The sequence below is a fragment of the Sinohyriopsis cumingii genome, chromosome 16 (assembly GCF_028554795.1).
Source record: "Sinohyriopsis cumingii isolate HCF-2022 chromosome 16, ASM2855479v2, whole genome shotgun sequence".
Classification (NCBI taxonomy): Eukaryota; Metazoa; Mollusca; class Bivalvia; order Unionida; family Unionidae; genus Sinohyriopsis; species Sinohyriopsis cumingii.
In genome coordinates, this window is record NC_142976.1 from 38,049,594 (window position 1) to 38,066,785 (window position 17,192).

The following is a 17,192-nucleotide window of genomic DNA, read 5'->3' on the forward strand; positions in this document are numbered from 1 at the left end:
CGACAAGGATACAATCGAACGGTTTATAATTAAAGCCGTTGATAGCAGTCTATTTAGGGCAAACATCACATGGTATGTGGAATTTGTAGCGAATCTAAGTAATTAAAAACACTAGCTCTTTTAAAATAAAAATGACCACCAAGGAAATTGAATCAGAGGTATCACCGACGTCACATCAATATCGATTCGATACCGCAAAAGAATTCTCCGCGAACTTGAAAACGCTTTCCGAACAATACCGTGTAAAAATAAAAAAATACCGTCGTAAAATAACCACCATCGACGCGGTCGTGTACTCGGTGTCGGGTATAGTAGCTGGCGCCGGTGTTATTTTATCCACGGTGACCACGATAACCCCGATCGCTGTTCCAATCGCTGTCTCCGCAATGACAACAGTTGCTGGAGTTGCCAACGCAATCACTAGGAAGATATCATCGTGTTTTCAGAAAAAACTCAACGAGTATACAGTAAAACATCAAATAGTATCCGACGCATACTCGAAATTATCCGGGTTGATCTCGTTATCGATTGATAATTTGTTCGTATCCGATGTTGAATTCTCCACGATGGTCCAGTTGTATAGCTCCGCGATGTCAAAAATCGAGGATTTTCAACTGGAAGCCGAAACCACCTGGTTGTTGAAATTAGACACTAAAGACAACAAATAATAATAATGTCGCTGAACCCCGAAGGGTTTCAATTACTTCAGCGGATCGCGGAGAACACCACTCCGGTACAAACAAATATGATATCAATAACGTCAACGAAACCCGAATTCAGTGTGAACTTCCCATCACCGGTTCCAGTAAAGGAAATAGCGCTGGCAAAATTGCGAGTATATCACAGTTGGCCTAATATCCGAGCGGACGCATTTAACGGACAACAACCTAATAACTCGCTGGTTTTTGCACGGACAAATAAACCCGATGGGACCCCAAACTGGGAGGAGGTTACAATACCAACTGGGTCATACCAAATAGAGCAAATCAATAAAGAATTTCAACGCAGGATAAAATCGATCACAGGAAAGGAATCAAAAATCGCTATTACGGTTCATGAACCGACGTTATCGTCGACGATTGAAATAAGCACACCGGGGTATATGGTTGATATTTATAACAGTTCAATAAGAACCATACTAGGATGGCCTGAGAATCCACCTCATGAAAGTCCGCCGGAATCTTACACGAATGCGCGATCGTATCATGAGATTAATCCCAGTTATCGAGATAATTTGTCTATTATGAAAAACACGTTATTACTCAGTCAGTTTGCATTTCAAAACAGGAATACCATGCAATGGTATTTTTTGTATGAGGACACTCCTGAATCACACGTCCAGCTCGCAGTTAGTTTAGATGATATCATTAATACGTTTGCTGAGATTAATCGTATTTGCCAATCACAACTAGAACAACTACGGAAAACAAAAGCACAAAAACACATCGAGGTGTTAAATCAACTTATATCAGACATGGAATATATTAATAAACGAATCGTCGGGATAATATCTGCTAACAGCGATGATAATAAGCAAAAATTCCTAACCGAGTATAATATCACAGAAGCCGATTTACCCGATTTTAGGTTTCCAGAATACAACGCGCCAGAACTAAGAAAGTCTCTTAATGATTTTTTCGCCCCATCAACTATCCTCAGACACGATAACGGAGATGGTGGTAGGCATATTGCTCCATACAACGTAAATATCGCATCGGTGATAGCGATCAATCTAGTGTGTGATGTTATCGAAGGGAGTTATCAGGTGGATACCAAGCAATCAAATCAAGCTCAACAGGGGTATATCCTTTATTCGTTTTCACCAACAGCCCCTCCGGGATTTTTAATCGTTGAGAGTCCGATTAATCCGGTCTATATGCGATGCCATGATCGGTTTTTAACGAGAATTAATTTTAAACTCACCGATCAGTCAAATAACCTAATTGATCTACAGGAGGAGGAGTTAGTGATCACTCTGTTTGTAAGATCATTGTAAATAACCACTTAGCAGCAGAGGGGGCGATGACATCGACGCGGTCGTCGATGTGCTTACCGGACGCTGACGACGCTGGGGATCGGCGCGCAGAAGGTGTTAATTAAACCAAATGACGACGCGACGATCCCCCAACGACGTCGTCGTTTTTTTTTTACCAGGCGCTGACGACACTAGATCGTTGAGTGCAGAAAGTAATAATTAAGCAAAATAACGATTGGACAAAATGTCCGATTCGCCCCCTCTGCTGCTCATTCTCCACAGTCTTTAATCACTTTGATTGTTTCGTCTGCACTTAAATTGCGCTGCTCATTTGTTTCATAGAGGTTAACGATTAGTACCTGCTTAGTTTGAGCGGTTATTTTGACTATCTGTATTTCGAAGTCATTGGGCGGTCTACTATCTGTTAATTTATGCATTTCTGATGTAATTCCATCTCTAACAAAGGTTGCTAACCCCCCTCCTCTTGCTGTGGGGGATCGATGCTTTAGGTATTTGGTGTTGTAGCCTATGATGTTTGGGATACGTGAGGTATCATTTAGGTGGGTTTCCTGTATGCATATAACATCTGGTTTTCTTTCCTGTTCAAGTATTTTGTTATTTAGTTGGTCAGCGTGGGCCCTAAGGCCGCGTGCATTCCATTGCCATATTTTGATTTCTGCTCTGGAATCCATCTCTAGTGCAAAAAGTCTTAATAGTTTGTTTAATTTACTGTTGTTTTCGTTTTATGCGTGTTTCCTACCAGTGAGGGTGCTACCTATTTATTTTGTTTTTGGTATCCTGATTTTTGTTTTGGCCTGCTTATAGTTTACCCCATGGGAGATCATATATTCGACTATTAGGGCTTCTCTAAGAGCCCTGGGGCATTCTGCGTGGTTTGGTTTGTGGTTACCACTACAGTTAGCGCAGTGCTGATTGGTGGCGCTACATGTTTTCCGGTCTGGGTGGTGAAGACCACATTGATTGCACCGGAATAGGTTTCCGCAATTCTTAGAGTAATGCCCCCAATTTTTGCAGTTGCCACAGAACCGTGGTTTGTTTTTGAAAGCAAAAATTTTTTTAGCCTCGAGTTTTTCGGCTAATTTGATAGTTTCTGGGGTGGCGCCCTTAAAAAAGAGTACCACTGCAGTGCTATCCTTTCCCCTTCTTGTTTTTAGGCAGATTGCTTTCTCTACTTCCTGTCCTTTACTCCTTATGTAGTCTACTATTTCATTGGTTTTATTTTGAGTTGATACGTATATGACTCCTTTGTTGTGTGTTTTTGGGGGGTTTGGGTCTATGTGTTGTTTTGTTCTGTTGTGTCTAGTGACCTGAACATTTATTTGGCCTATTCTTTCAATTTCCATATATTTGGCAATCTGTTGTTCAGTGGTGCATTTGATTATCAGCAAGTCGTCTCTAGTGCTTTTAAGCGTGAATTCTCCTTGGTGATGTTTGTTCAATTGCCATGCTATGGTTTTAAAGGCTAACTTCGTTATTTTGGAATTTACTCCCTTGACGAAGAGAGTCAGTTCAGCGGGGTATTTCTTGTTTTGGATATTTTGCAGACTGGTCTTTTTTCCCCTGGTGTTTGTCTCTTTAGCTGACTTTGTTTCGTTGTCCATAACCGGCTTGCTGGGTCTTGTATTCTGACAGTTAGTGTGTTCCTTATTCTTTCTAACTGGTATTTGGGATTTGGTTTTCCTATTATTCTTACCTTTTGTTGAGTCGTGTGTGACTGCTTTATTTGTGGTAGGGTGAGGGCGTTCTGTTTCATCTAGTAGGTTCTCAGTTTGAGTCCCCTGGCTGCTAGTGTTTTTAACCAGCGTGGTCTGGGTTGTTTTTGTGCTTGTTGAGTATTGTTCCTCAGTTTGGGTACTCATGTCGGATGTAGTTTTGCGGTTACTCGGTAGATTGTCCACATTCTCGTTTACGCTTGGTGACAGGTAGAGTCTACTCATCGAGTCAGTTGGGGTCGAGTTGAAAATTGGCGTTAAGAACTGTATCTGTCGTTTTTCTCTTAGGGGGGATGAGACTGCTTCGGAGTAAGTTTGCCTTAGTTTATCTGCCTTTAGGTTGACCAGGCAGCTGAGATAACTATTTGATGATGTGACATTAATTTTGTTGTTATCCATCTTGAGTTTCTTTATTTGATGTAAGGTATATATGACGGGATATTTCTTTAGTTTTAATCCTGGGTTTGTTTTGATTTCTTGCAATTTATTTGAGTTTAATTCTAGCTTAAAGCTATCTGTCTTAACTATACTTTATTCTACTTAGTACTATGAAAAAGCAACAGCTGTAAGGGGATATGCAAATAGCTTTTATTCTGATTTGTGTAATTAATTATTATATTACTATTATCCAATTTAAACTTATTGAAAATTATTTTCTAGCCAAATGGTCAAAGTAAAAGGTTTTACTTACCCCGATCCAATTTTCTTTTTAAGGTCTTTAGAGTTTTTAAATACAGCCTTCTAATTATACAAGTTTCATTACATTGGTCAATAATTAGTCACATGTGATGACACTTGTAACTAATCAAACCACAGCAACTGAGAGCAGACTAAGCACTGATATTTATATGGTACAGTGGCAATATACAGTCTGTCTGCCGCAACACATGAAACAAACTGGACAAATCTGAAAGCCTTGAATTTGACTTTATTTATCTGTATGGTAGAACAGAACCTGAGTTGAAAAGCTTTTAAAGAAAGACCTTGATATCAAACCTAATAATAACTGCAGGAGTTATATTATGGATAATTAACCATTCTCTCAGTTTCAAACTGGGCATTCCATCCCATGGGGTTCTAAATGTAAACCAAGTGTAACTGATATCCTAATGAACTGTAAAGACCATAGCAGCACAACAGCAGGGGACCAGGTATGTCCAGATCCAGAAATCACAGACCAGTTTCAAACTGATGATGAACCACATAAAAATTACACATCTGCTAGAACTTATGTTATGAAGATAACTTAAATTGCATTATTATTAATCCTCCTCCTCACATTCATCATAATTGAGATGCATCATATATGTTTTATTGTAAAATAGTTTATGCAACATAATTCAGTGAAGACCTTTGCTGCCAATTTACCAGTGAACCATTTGTTTCAATGAACATATTTTATGTTGTAACAAGGAGCATCATTTAAACATTATGATACACTTATCATGCCTGTATATGAAATCTTAATACTAACACTTATACTTGCAATACTACTACTAATAAAAACACCTGCATTGATAATTTGATTATGTTCAATTGGACTTGTATCTAAATGATCACCAGCTGTATGAAAAGACATATTTTAATATATAGATATTGGATGGAATACTAGTTACCACAATTGAATAGTCATATGATAAATGATATATTATTTTAAACAATTTATATTTGCAGTGAAACATACTTTTACATTATTTTCACTTAGATTTCATTTATAGAGCAGTATACTCTGCATTCATTAAATTACTGAAATGGTTATAATACAACAACAAATACTGCAACTTCCAGAATCACAAAAATCAAAAGATATAAACAAAAACTTCCCTACATGTATCAACAGTTGTCACTTAATAGACAGAACTCTGAAGATTTAGAATAGGATGTTAACAAATTAGGTATTCAAGTTAAAAAGAAAAAAATACCAAGTAAGCTTACTACCAAAAAATCAAACAATAACAGTGAATTTTAGTACATTCCCAGGAAACAGAATATATGATTTTTCTTAACTTGATCTGATACATCTTAAATCTATAGAAAATGATTCATATTGTATGACTAAAATATTATGTAAACAAAAATTCCATCACTTTTTTCAGATGCAACATGCATACCCCAACCCATCCTTCTTGATCATAAAGTATACCAGCATTCCACTATAAGATGGGGAGCTGTAGTGGCTCAGTGGTTAGCTTTCTGGACCTGTGAAATAAGGTAGGTTCAAATTCTACCATCAGACCAACCTGGGTTAGCTACCATGGTGTGTCCTTGGGCAAGGCACTATACTTAAAGTGTCTTGGCACTAAATAACTTACTTGTGTTGGTTTACCATAAAAGGCCAAACCAAACAAAAAAACAACAACTTTAAAATATGAGTTTTGTCAATACTAAGTAATTGAAAATCATACTGAAGAAATGTTTTTGTTAATACAGATTAATGGATCTAAAAAATCTCTTTCTTCTGCAGGAGTTTAAAATGTTAAATTAAAAAGGTCATGGTACACATTGCTTTGTTCGTACACATCAGGCTCCGTAACCCATATCCAACTAAAAATTTTAGTAGAGTCTGAATAAAACATATTTTAATCTGGATGATAATATTCTTTCTCCATTCATATATTACACCACCAAGATTGATCCAAATAAGATTACATTTTACTATAACACTGAGGATGAGTATGCCTCTTAACAACTTACAAATGTGGAGAGAATGGAGTTAAACTGAACTTTGATTTCTTTTCAACCATAGCACAAGATGATCATTTATTATGAAAAAACCTGAATAAAGTTGGAGTTCATAACCATGACAGTCTTGATACAATATAAATTCAATATATTATTGTTGTCTTGAGGTATAGTTCTGTATATTACAATCTCACACAAGATCAGAGTATATTTTAGTACCATACAGTTAATTCGGGATTGTATTAATACCTATTCTGGTGAATGAACATTAAATAAGATTTACTATTTTGGAACCAGTTGCAATAAAGTTTACTAAACAAGAGAAAATATGACTTTACTATAATATCTAAAATGTAAAATCTGCAAACAGAATACTTGCTTGACTTTACACTTCAACTATATCATAATATTTATTTGAAATGAATTTATACAAATGGCATTAAATTGGGTTTCAGGCTGGTAATGACAATGGTAGTAGTGAATAGGGACGGTCTAGGGACTAGGGAACTTCCATGTTAAAAAGGGTATATCCACTCTGGGGACTATGTAATTTAACATGGGAGAAAAAAAAAAAATATCCATTCTAGGGACAAGGGGAATTTAACATGGGAGAAAGAAAAAAAACTATTCACTCTAGGGACAAGGGAAATTGAACATGGGGAATAAATCGTGGGACTGTCTTGGGACTAGGGGAAATGGAACAGGGTCGGGACCCTATTTTAATAAGGTCCCGACCTGATGGGTCTATGAAAATGGAACAGGCGAAAATTGAAACAGGGAGGGGTCTCTATTTTTTTATTATTTTTTTAAACAAAAAAATAAAAAAAGGGGTAGGCAATTGAAAGTCAAGATCTTTTCGAGAGATAGGAATGGCCCTGAAAAGGGCCTTTGGTTTTATGTTAATATACATAAAGGGCATCTGTGACATCTTCTTCTTGACCTTAGGCTGTGCCTGACTGCAGGACCATAGATTAAGACTCTTTTGAGGCATCCTTGATGCCCCACATAAGATTCTTCGCATCCACAGGCTGGTGTCTGTCCTGTGGATAACTGTCCAGTTGGATCGGACATACATTGATATGTCCGTCCGGAACATCATCGAAGACACAAGCGTTGAAGATTGTACATCGGTCCACATGTTGGGGTGCTGAGTAACAGGTGAAGGAATGCAGTGAACTGTACTTATTTATAGGGGGAGGAAGGATTGAAACGGATTGAGTTTGTTGACCAATCCAAACACGCGTTACAAAATTCAGTCAGCCCACGTCCAATCCGAAGAGAGCAGTCTGTGACGTCACATAGTCTATATAGATTCGCTAGCGCCTGTGCGTAGTCAATCTAAGCGACAGTTTTTCAACATGACGGAAACTCAGAAAACGATCAGTTTGGGTGCACTGATGGTGGAGACTACCCAAGGGAACCCAGACTTACTTTCAGAAGAGGTGAATTGGGATTTTGTGGATTTTTTTACCTTGCAAGAATTTGTTCCTGAACCTTCGTCACCTTCTCCTTCATTACCGCACATGGAAAATTTTAGACAGAGACAGAAAGAAGAATTGGAGAAATTTATACAACAGCAAAAGGAAGCGGAACAAGCTTTTCTCCTACAGCAACAGCAGCAAGAAGAAGAGGTAAGAAAAAAACAAGAAGAAGAAGACGCAGCAGCAAAGAAACAAGGGTGTCAAAATCAAACGGTCACGGTACTGTTAGACATTTTAGTTAAGAAGTCTGAAACAGATGTATCAGACTTCTTTATTACGGCCGAAGAGAATACGACCTTCCCAAGCTAAACACTCCAACCCTGTGACTACGCCTACTGCACCATCCTTAGTGATTTCAACGAAATCATCATCAACAGTACGCAGTCCAGAAGTAGGCCTTGGCCATGGCAAAGGCTTAAGACAGTTAAAGTTGATTGTTTAAACTCACCCCTTACACCAAAAAAGGCCCTTTTCAGGGCCATCCACGTCTCTCGAAAAGAGATAGGCTTTCAATTGCCAATAACTAAAAAAAACCATTTTACCCAATAGTACCTGTCTGTGTATGAGTGTGCGTGAGTGTAGGTTCTTATTTTAAAATCAAAACCCAAAGACACTTACCTTTTATAATTAATTTATTCTTTTATAAATATTTACAATTCACAATTCACAACAGAGCACTTTAAAAAGTTCATAGACTTATTCTGTCTCATTGTTCACTCTCTGTTTTTTTAATATCTTCACCGTCATAGTCTTTTCCTCCTCTTCCTCCTCACTTTCTTCCCTTCTTTTCTTCTCCTGTTTCTTTTTCTTCACCTGTCTGTTTTCTTCCTCTTCTTCTTCCTCTTCCTCTGAAGAATCCCTCTCTTCTTCTGACTCCTCTTGTTTCTTTTTTGGGCAGTCTGGTGACCAATGTCCTTTTTCTTGACAATAATAACAGGTATCTTGACTTTTGTCTCTTCTAACCCCTTTTTTTTCTTTTTTGACGGTCTGGACACTCTGAAGACCAATGCCCTTTCTTCTGACAGATATAGCAAGTATCTTGACTTTTATCTTGAAAGGAAGGAGAGTAGTCCCTCGGCTGGTCTGAAGAGAATTTTCTAATGACCCCTCGCAAAGCTCTGATGAAACGTTCGATCTTGGTAGTCTCTTCCATTGTTGTGCTCAGTTTGAGAGTGAAATGAATAGTGAAAGGACAAGACACATACCCTTTATATACGCTGGTCTGCTATGACTATAAATTAATCCATGGTGTTTAAACTTTAGTCATTTGACTTTTTGCTATCGAGATGAAATGATCCAATTCATTTGAGAAGAAAGAAGAAGAAAGTAAGAGGCAGAAACGTGATCTATCGCCTCGTACTAGGGCTGAAGTCTTGGCACAAATTCATGCCAGTGATTTTGAAGAGGACATGAGTGAACCAGAATCCAAACCCTCTAAACAAAGTTTACCACCCTTAGTCAACCCTGAAAAGTACTATGACATTCGAGAGACGGAAAAGCGTCCCTCTAGAAAATTTAGAACTACGGCTTACAAATACACAGTGAAGTTTAAAGATTTCAAGACTGAAGTACTGTTAGAGAAAGCAAAAGGGTTCATCACCGACATGTGGGATTCTTTGCTCACCACACTCAAGCGACAATGTCAACCCAAAGAAGATGATCGCTTGAGACTTTCCATACAACATGACGGCTTGAAATCCCCTGTTTGGATCGAGTTTAGCAGCCCTGCAGAATTGACCACTTCCAAAGTCATGGACAAGATTCAACACGTGCAACAATCTAATGACCAGTTTGACATCACCGATGGAAAAGCCACACTGGACATGACCCACGTCTCTCCTCCTCAAGGGACCGGACAATGCAGAAAGACCTTATTGGTCAACAACCTTCGCATTACCAAAACAAGTCTTGTCCAAATTAACAATTTTCAAGACCACATGTGTTTAGCCCGAGCCATCGTGGTGGGATGAACCTATGCCGACAAGAACGACACGGTAGAATGGAAAAGAGCCTGGGAGAACATTCGAAAATCGAACCAAGCCAAACAACGAAATGAAGCAGAACTTCTGTTACAACAAGCATGCCTGTCCAAAGACACATCCTGTGGCATTCCTGAGATGCAAAAATTGCAAGATGCCCTAGCTCCACGATACAACTTGAAAGTGCACCCTCAAGAAGTGCGCGGGTCTCTGTTGTTTCAAGGGAAAGACTTTAAGGATGGAAAATACATTCACCTCTATCATCACGATGACCATTTCGATACCATTACCACTATCACTGGATTCCTGGGATACAAATATTACTGTGAGAAATGTGACTTATGATGGTTATAATAATCGAGAGCAACACAAACACTGTGGATCGAAATGCTCAGGATGTTTGGCCTCTCAACCCTGTCTGAGCGAAGGGCAAGAACCAGTGCATTGTCCTGCTTGTCTGCGCACATTTGTCAGCCCTGCCTGTTACCAACAACATCTGAAGATGCAAGGTTCACAGAAGAAATGTGCTTGTCAACTCCTGAGATTGTGCCCAATGTGTGGACAAGGTCTATGTATCAACAGTACCAAGGCACACGTATGTTCAGGAAAGAAAAAATGTCACATTTTCACTGCATTGTGGACTTGGAACACCAATGCTACATACAAAAATACCAATCCCAACCAGAGAAAGAGGATGGTCACAAGAAGAAGAAAGGCAATTTCATCTTTTTCGATTTCGAATGCATGCAAGAGACCAGTATTCACATTCCTAATTTCTGCGTGGCTCATCGAGCGTGCGAGAAGTGATTCAAGAACCTATCTTGAGTTATTGCCCTCACTGCAGTAAGATTCCTGGAGGGCGTGAAAAAATCTTTCAAGGACCGAACACACTAGCCGATTTCACACAATGGGTCTTAGACCCCATCGACAAGACGTGGAGCCAAGAGGACATCAAACATTATTATGGAGATTGTCATTGTCATGCCACGGTGATGGCTCACAATTTCTCCGGATACGATGGACAGTTTCTTTTGAGATGTTATACGGAACGTGGCATCGAGCGTCCTAAAATCACTTTGAACAGAGCCAAAATCATTTTCATGCAAGTGGGACAAGTGCAGTTTAAAGATTCGATGAGCTACTTAGCCATGCCTTTGAGTCGAATGCCTAAAATGTTTGGAATGACAGAAATGGCTAAAGGGTACTTTCCACACTTTTTCAATACAGAAGCCAATCAACACGCCGTTCTACCCCATTTGCCTCAGGCTCACTATTACGACCCTGACAACATGCGTACCGAACGAGAAACTTTCTATGCTTGGTACCAGGCTCACGCCTCCGACCCTTTCGACTTTCAGGAAGAAATGCTAAAGTATCGTCGTTCCGACATGGACATTTTACGGCGATGCTGTGGAAAATTTTGAGAACTGTTCATGGAACATAGAGGGGTTGATCATTTAAAAGAGGCTTGCACCATTGCCAAAGCGTGTTCCTTAGTCTACCGACAACGATTCATGCTTGAAAACACTGTGGCTGTCATCAGTCCTCAAACGACCAACTATGTCAAACGTCAATACTCGATCAAAGCCCCATGCTGGTTGCATTACTTGTGCGACAAGGAAGACAAATGGATTCAGCATGCCCGCAACGGACAGGACGAAAGATCATCGGAATGCATTCGGTCAATGGCTGGGACTTAGAAAACCCCAAGATCATGTACGAGTTTAACGGTTGCTTATTTCACGGATGTCCCGTCTGTTACCCTGACCGCGGCACTAAAAATCAGTTCTTACAACGAACCATGGAAGACTTGTACCAGGCCATTTATCAGCCACGCCTAAAGTTAGAACAGGAAGGATACCAAGTGGTGGAAATGTGGGAACACAAATACAATCACCGTTTGAACACCGATCCCGAGTTTAAACGCCTCATGGAAAGTTACCAGTTCATGGACCCCCTGAACCCAAGTAATAGTTTGTACGGAGGAAGGACCAATGCCACCTGTTTGCTGTACCAAGCTGACGAAGAGAAAGGAGAAGAAATCAAATACTTGGACGTGTGTTCACTGTATCCCTACGTGTGCAAATATTGTTGCTTTCCTGCAGGGCACCCACAATTGTTCACCGAACACATCGACCTAAAAAACATTCGACAATACGAAGGCTTGATCAAGTGCAAAGTTTTGCCTCCCACGAACCTATACCATCCCGTCTTACCTCGCCATTGCCAAGGCAAACTTATGTTTCCTTTGTGCCGTACTTGTGCTGAAACGTGCAACCAAGATCAACCTTGTCATCACACCCAGGAAGAATGGGCCTTGACGGGGACATGGGTCAGCGTAGAATTGTTCAAAGCTCTGAACATGGGATACCAACTGTTAGAAGTGTACGAAATTTGCCACTTTCCCAAGACACAATAATTCCACAAGGGTGACCCCACGCAGAAAGGCATTTTCGCAGACTACGTGGATGCCTTTTTGAAACTGATCAAGAAGCCAGTGGCTATCTGTCCTGGTGTCACACTCCCGAAGACCAAAAGACATTCAGAGAGAAATTCTGGGCACAAGAAGGCATTACTTTAGATCACATTGAGAAAAACGAAGGCAGGCGATCGTTTGCCAAAGTGATGTTAAATTGCTTGTGGGGTAAAATGGCACAATGACCGTGTTTACCCAAGACGGAGTATTTGACCGAACCTTCCCGCTACTTTCAGATGATTCACGACAAAGCCAAATTCATGAAACACGTGGACGTCATTCGTGAGGATTTGATCTTGGTGAATTACGAAGAAGATCTGAACTTTGTAGAAGATGACCCCTTTGGAAATGTCATCATTGCAGCTTACATGACAGCTCATGCTCGCTTAAAATTGTACGAAGCTTTAGAACTGTTAGGGGAACGTGTCTTGTACTTTGACATGGACAGTTGCATTTATATCGATCACCCGAGTCAACAGCACCCTGACATCGAAGGAGACCGTTTAGGAGCCTGGACAGACAAGCACCCCGATGACAAGATTCTAAGTTTCGTTAGTGGTGGTCCCAAAAATTACGGCTACGAATACTGGGCCAAACAAGGAGAAGTGCACACGAAGTGTAAAGTGAAAGGACTTACTCTGAATTATCGTACCAGTCGAGTGGTCAACTTTGGCATATTGAAAGAAGCCTTGCAGTCTAGAGAAAGTGACCACCTATCAACCCAACAAGATTGTACGTTTACCCACACACCACATCGTCAGTCGACCCTTGGAAAAAGTCTATCAAATCGTGTAGCAGAAGCGAGTGCGGCTTCCCACCCACTTTACTTTGCCGTATGGACATGTCGGTATAAAACATTGGTTGTAAGAGGATAGCCACCCACCAGAAGGATGACTTCGCCGCAGCAAGAATCGAGTGAGAAATCCAGTGAGAACTCCAAGTTCAAACCCTACCATTTTCCAGTCTTCTTACCTGACTATTGTGATTGTGCCCGTCGATTGGACACGTTTCAAAAATGGCCTACGGATAGGGAAGGATTACCTTCTTCGTATGTTTTAGCTAGAACAGGATTTGTCTACTTCGGACCTGAGTCAGGATTGGGATACGAAGTACAGTGTTTCGCTTGCGGACTGAAGTTACGAATGGATCTATGTATCTACAAAGATTCAGCTATTCTGGAACATACTCGATGGTCTCCGCACTGCCCTTACCTTTCAATGGCCTTTCCACCCATTAAACTACGGTACAATTATGACGGTACCTTAGAGACGGTACCTTCCAAAACTAGACGTAAACACATTGCATCCTATTTCATTGTTGTTTCTTTTCCACATAATAGCTTATTTTTTATAAAATGTTAAACTTTACTAATCTTTTTTCAAGATCACTTTAGTTTGCAAAAATATATCTTGTCATTTATTGGCATTCTACATTGAATTTTGTAAACTAGCTATAAACCTGACCTAATTACTCAACTTAACTGCTGACAGAAACAGTCTACAGTAAATGTATTTCATTTCTATAGCTCGATGGATAAACATTACATTTTTAAAGCTGTGCACAGAATAGGCCGACATATCACGAGTCAGGAAAACATGGGGGTGGTATCCCCTGTGTCCAAAATTAATATCATTTTGAATAGAATATTCTAGTGACAATTGCCTCTTTTCAAATGGTAAGCATTGCTTTTTTTTATTTTCATCAATCTGTCAAATTCGGTATGCATTTTGCTTTAATATTTGAGATGGAAACCTTAGGTGCATAGAAATGTCAGACAGCATTGTACATCATGGATGGTGTCCAACATACTTTTATGATCATAAAACAAAATCCCATTTTTTAGTTATGGCCACGGATTTAAAAAATATTCATCCAAGCTAAATATAATAATAATAATAATGAGGACTTTGTATAGCGCCTAATCTTTAGAAGCTCTAAGCGCTTTGCAACATTAGACAACATAAAAACATACACAATGATATGATTACAAAAACAAACACCATGAAATTAGAAAACATAAAAAACATGCTGAGAATATTTAAGGTAGTTAACATTATTAAGTCATTAAGTTTGTTTTTGTAGTCAGAATAAGTAGTTTTGAGAGCACTCTTGAATGGGATCACTGCGTCTTTGTGTCTAAGTTCAGTGGGCAATTCATTCCATGTTGCTGGGCCCTGGTATGCAAAAGAATGCTGTCCATGTGACTTTGTTTTCATAGTGAGAATAATGAGTATATGATTGTCGGAAGAGGAGTGTAAGTATCTTGCTTGTGTGTACACATAGGTGAGGTCGGATAGGTATGTTGGACTAGAGTCTGTCAGTGAAACGTAGCACAGAGAACTAATGTTGTGTTTGATTCTGGATCGAATGGATAGCCAGTGTTGGGTACAGAGCAGCGGGGAGGTGTGCTCTGATTGTGGTACTCTAAGTATGATCCAAGCAGCTATGTTTTGAACTTTTTGAAGTCTCTGCAGTAGATATTAAGATGAACCAGACAGAATTGAGTTACCATAGTCCAGTCTTGAAAGCAGTAATGAACACACAAGTGTTTTAGTGGCATCAACTGAAAGATATCTGAGAATGGAGCTGATGCGTCTCAGCTCAAGATACGCAGCCTTGCATATGTTCATGACATGTTGGTGCAATGTGAGAGTACTGTCCAGAGTAACACCTAGGTTTTGTACTGATTGTGTGAATTTAATGTTGGTGTTGCTGATATTTATTGTGTGAGGTAAAGGATGTGAATGAGAAAGTCTTTGATAAGTAAGTATGGCTTGATTTAAATTGTGTTTTTCATGTGACTTGCCAGAGATTTTTAAATGAATTGATAAAGTAACTTGAGACACATTTCAAAGTACATGTTTTAAAAATATTCCATTGATTATTGCTGGCATTTAGAAAAATGCAATGCATCCTTTGTTGTGAAACTTATTTTAAAACATTGTATTACTCATGCAGAAGCCTGCTTGAAAACTAATGGCAAAGCAAAGGCAAATGGAATGGAAGAGACCATATCAGAGACCCTCAAATATGCACCCAACCAACGCAGAATGATAAAAAACAAGGTAATCCAAATGACTCTTATTTCATCAATATTGGATTCAGTTTCGTCTTTTAAAGCATAGTATTTGCAAAGCGGATGCATTTCTAAACTGATAACAAAATCAGCTTATCCTATTGCCCAGGACTATCAGAGCTAGAGTCCAGCTAACTACAATATGCATATATCTTGTCTGATCGGACAAGTGCCTCCATTTGGAATTTTTATTCACATGGAATATTTGGATGAAATAAATTCATCTTTGTGCAAATTGATTGCACCATCCACTTGCCAGAAATGACAAGTAAGTGCAAAGTTATCTTGTATCATGGCTTAACGATAGTAAGGGAAGCACAAGTGCAGTGAAGAAAATTTCATACATTTTTATAATGCTGATTAACATGACTTCTGCATATGTAACTAGTGCTGAGATGATATGAATTTATTTAAGCATTACAATTTTGTTTTAATTTGCAGGTGCCTGAGCAGAAGAAGTAATAGATAAACTTTACAGTGGAGTTGGAGACTGATTCTGAATCATAATCTTAATTAAATCTAGAAAATAAACATTAAAGTCATATTAAAATATCTGTTGTATTGTTTCCTTCTTTCATTTTTCTCTTAAAAACAAATGTCTGAACCTTTAGTCTGTAAATTCAGTGGATTCCTTATCAGCCCATCTACTTTTACTTTACACCATGCTACTTTAAAAAAAAAATGAATTATCCCCATTGGGGTAGGTCCCCCCAACCCCCCACCCTACTTTGTCAACTTACCTGCCACATTTAAATCTAATGGAAGGCCCTGCTGTAAAGCCTGTTAGTAAAACTACCCAACAAGAGGATTTCATACATTTGCAACTCCTAGATGGATGGTAATGTTTTCATTTTTGTAATGTAGATTTGGACATTCTTGCCACCAGTATGGAATATGTGTTTCAGAAACACAAGCAGCTTTCATCAGATTTGCATATAGGTTTTATATGTTGTGAGTATGTTGTAGGAAGTTTTTTTAAATAACATCATATGAGATGATGCCAGTGGAAATGGCAGAAAAGTGTCTGTATTGTTCACCAACTACACCTTGTTCTTACAAAATGTGGCTGTTACACATTCCCATGATGATGTCACTGACAGCCATCAGTGAGGAATGCCCCAACAAGCATAATACAAATTGCTTCCATTGTAATTGTTACAATTCCATTCTGACCACTCCGGTGTCCTAGTGGTTAGAGCGTCCGCCTCAGAAGCGGGAGGTCATGGGTTCAAACCCCAGCCAAGTCATACCAAAGACTTACAAAAATGGTATTAACAGCTACCTCGCTAGACACTCAGCATTAAGAGGTTAGTGTTAGGACTGATCGGCCTGGTGTCAGGATAATGTGACTGGGTGCAACATCATACTACATGTTTGCAGCATGATGCCCCAGTGCTATACATCACTATAAACTGCCACACTGCAGACATCGTAGCAATATGACTGAAAAATTATTCAAGCTACGTTAAAAATCCAATCACACACACACAATTCCATTCTACGATCCAGAACCAACACTAATTCCGTACTACAGTTCTTGCATTTCAATCCAATTTTGCTTTTGAAATGTAGTGCCACTCAATTCATAATGAACCCATTCATTTCAAACACTCGCAAATACTTATTATTCCTGTCTACAACTGAAAAATATCTATATAAAAAAACGTGTAACTGTGTTTTATGCAAGGGCATGGAGATGCACAAAAACTTGCACCTGAAGCTTGAATAAAACCCCGACTGTGGATAAGACTTTACCCATCGATTACCCCAGCTTGGGGATAAATTCCGAC

At 39.2% G+C, this 17,192-nt stretch overlaps 1 long non-coding RNA gene across 1 annotated transcript in view; it reads left to right on the plus strand.

Annotated features, from left to right (window-relative positions):
- Nucleotides 1–15,954, plus strand: part of LOC149780235 (uncharacterized) — a 37,629-nt gene extending 21,675 nt beyond the window's left edge. Inside the window, exons 3-5 of the long non-coding RNA XR_016415032.1 lie at nucleotides 5,805–5,919; nucleotides 15,285–15,391; nucleotides 15,844–15,954. This is a non-coding gene — a long non-coding RNA (uncharacterized LOC149780235). The remainder of the gene's footprint in view (nucleotides 1–5,804; nucleotides 5,920–15,284; nucleotides 15,392–15,843) is intronic.
- The last annotated feature ends 1,238 nt before the right edge of the window (nucleotides 15,955–17,192 follow it).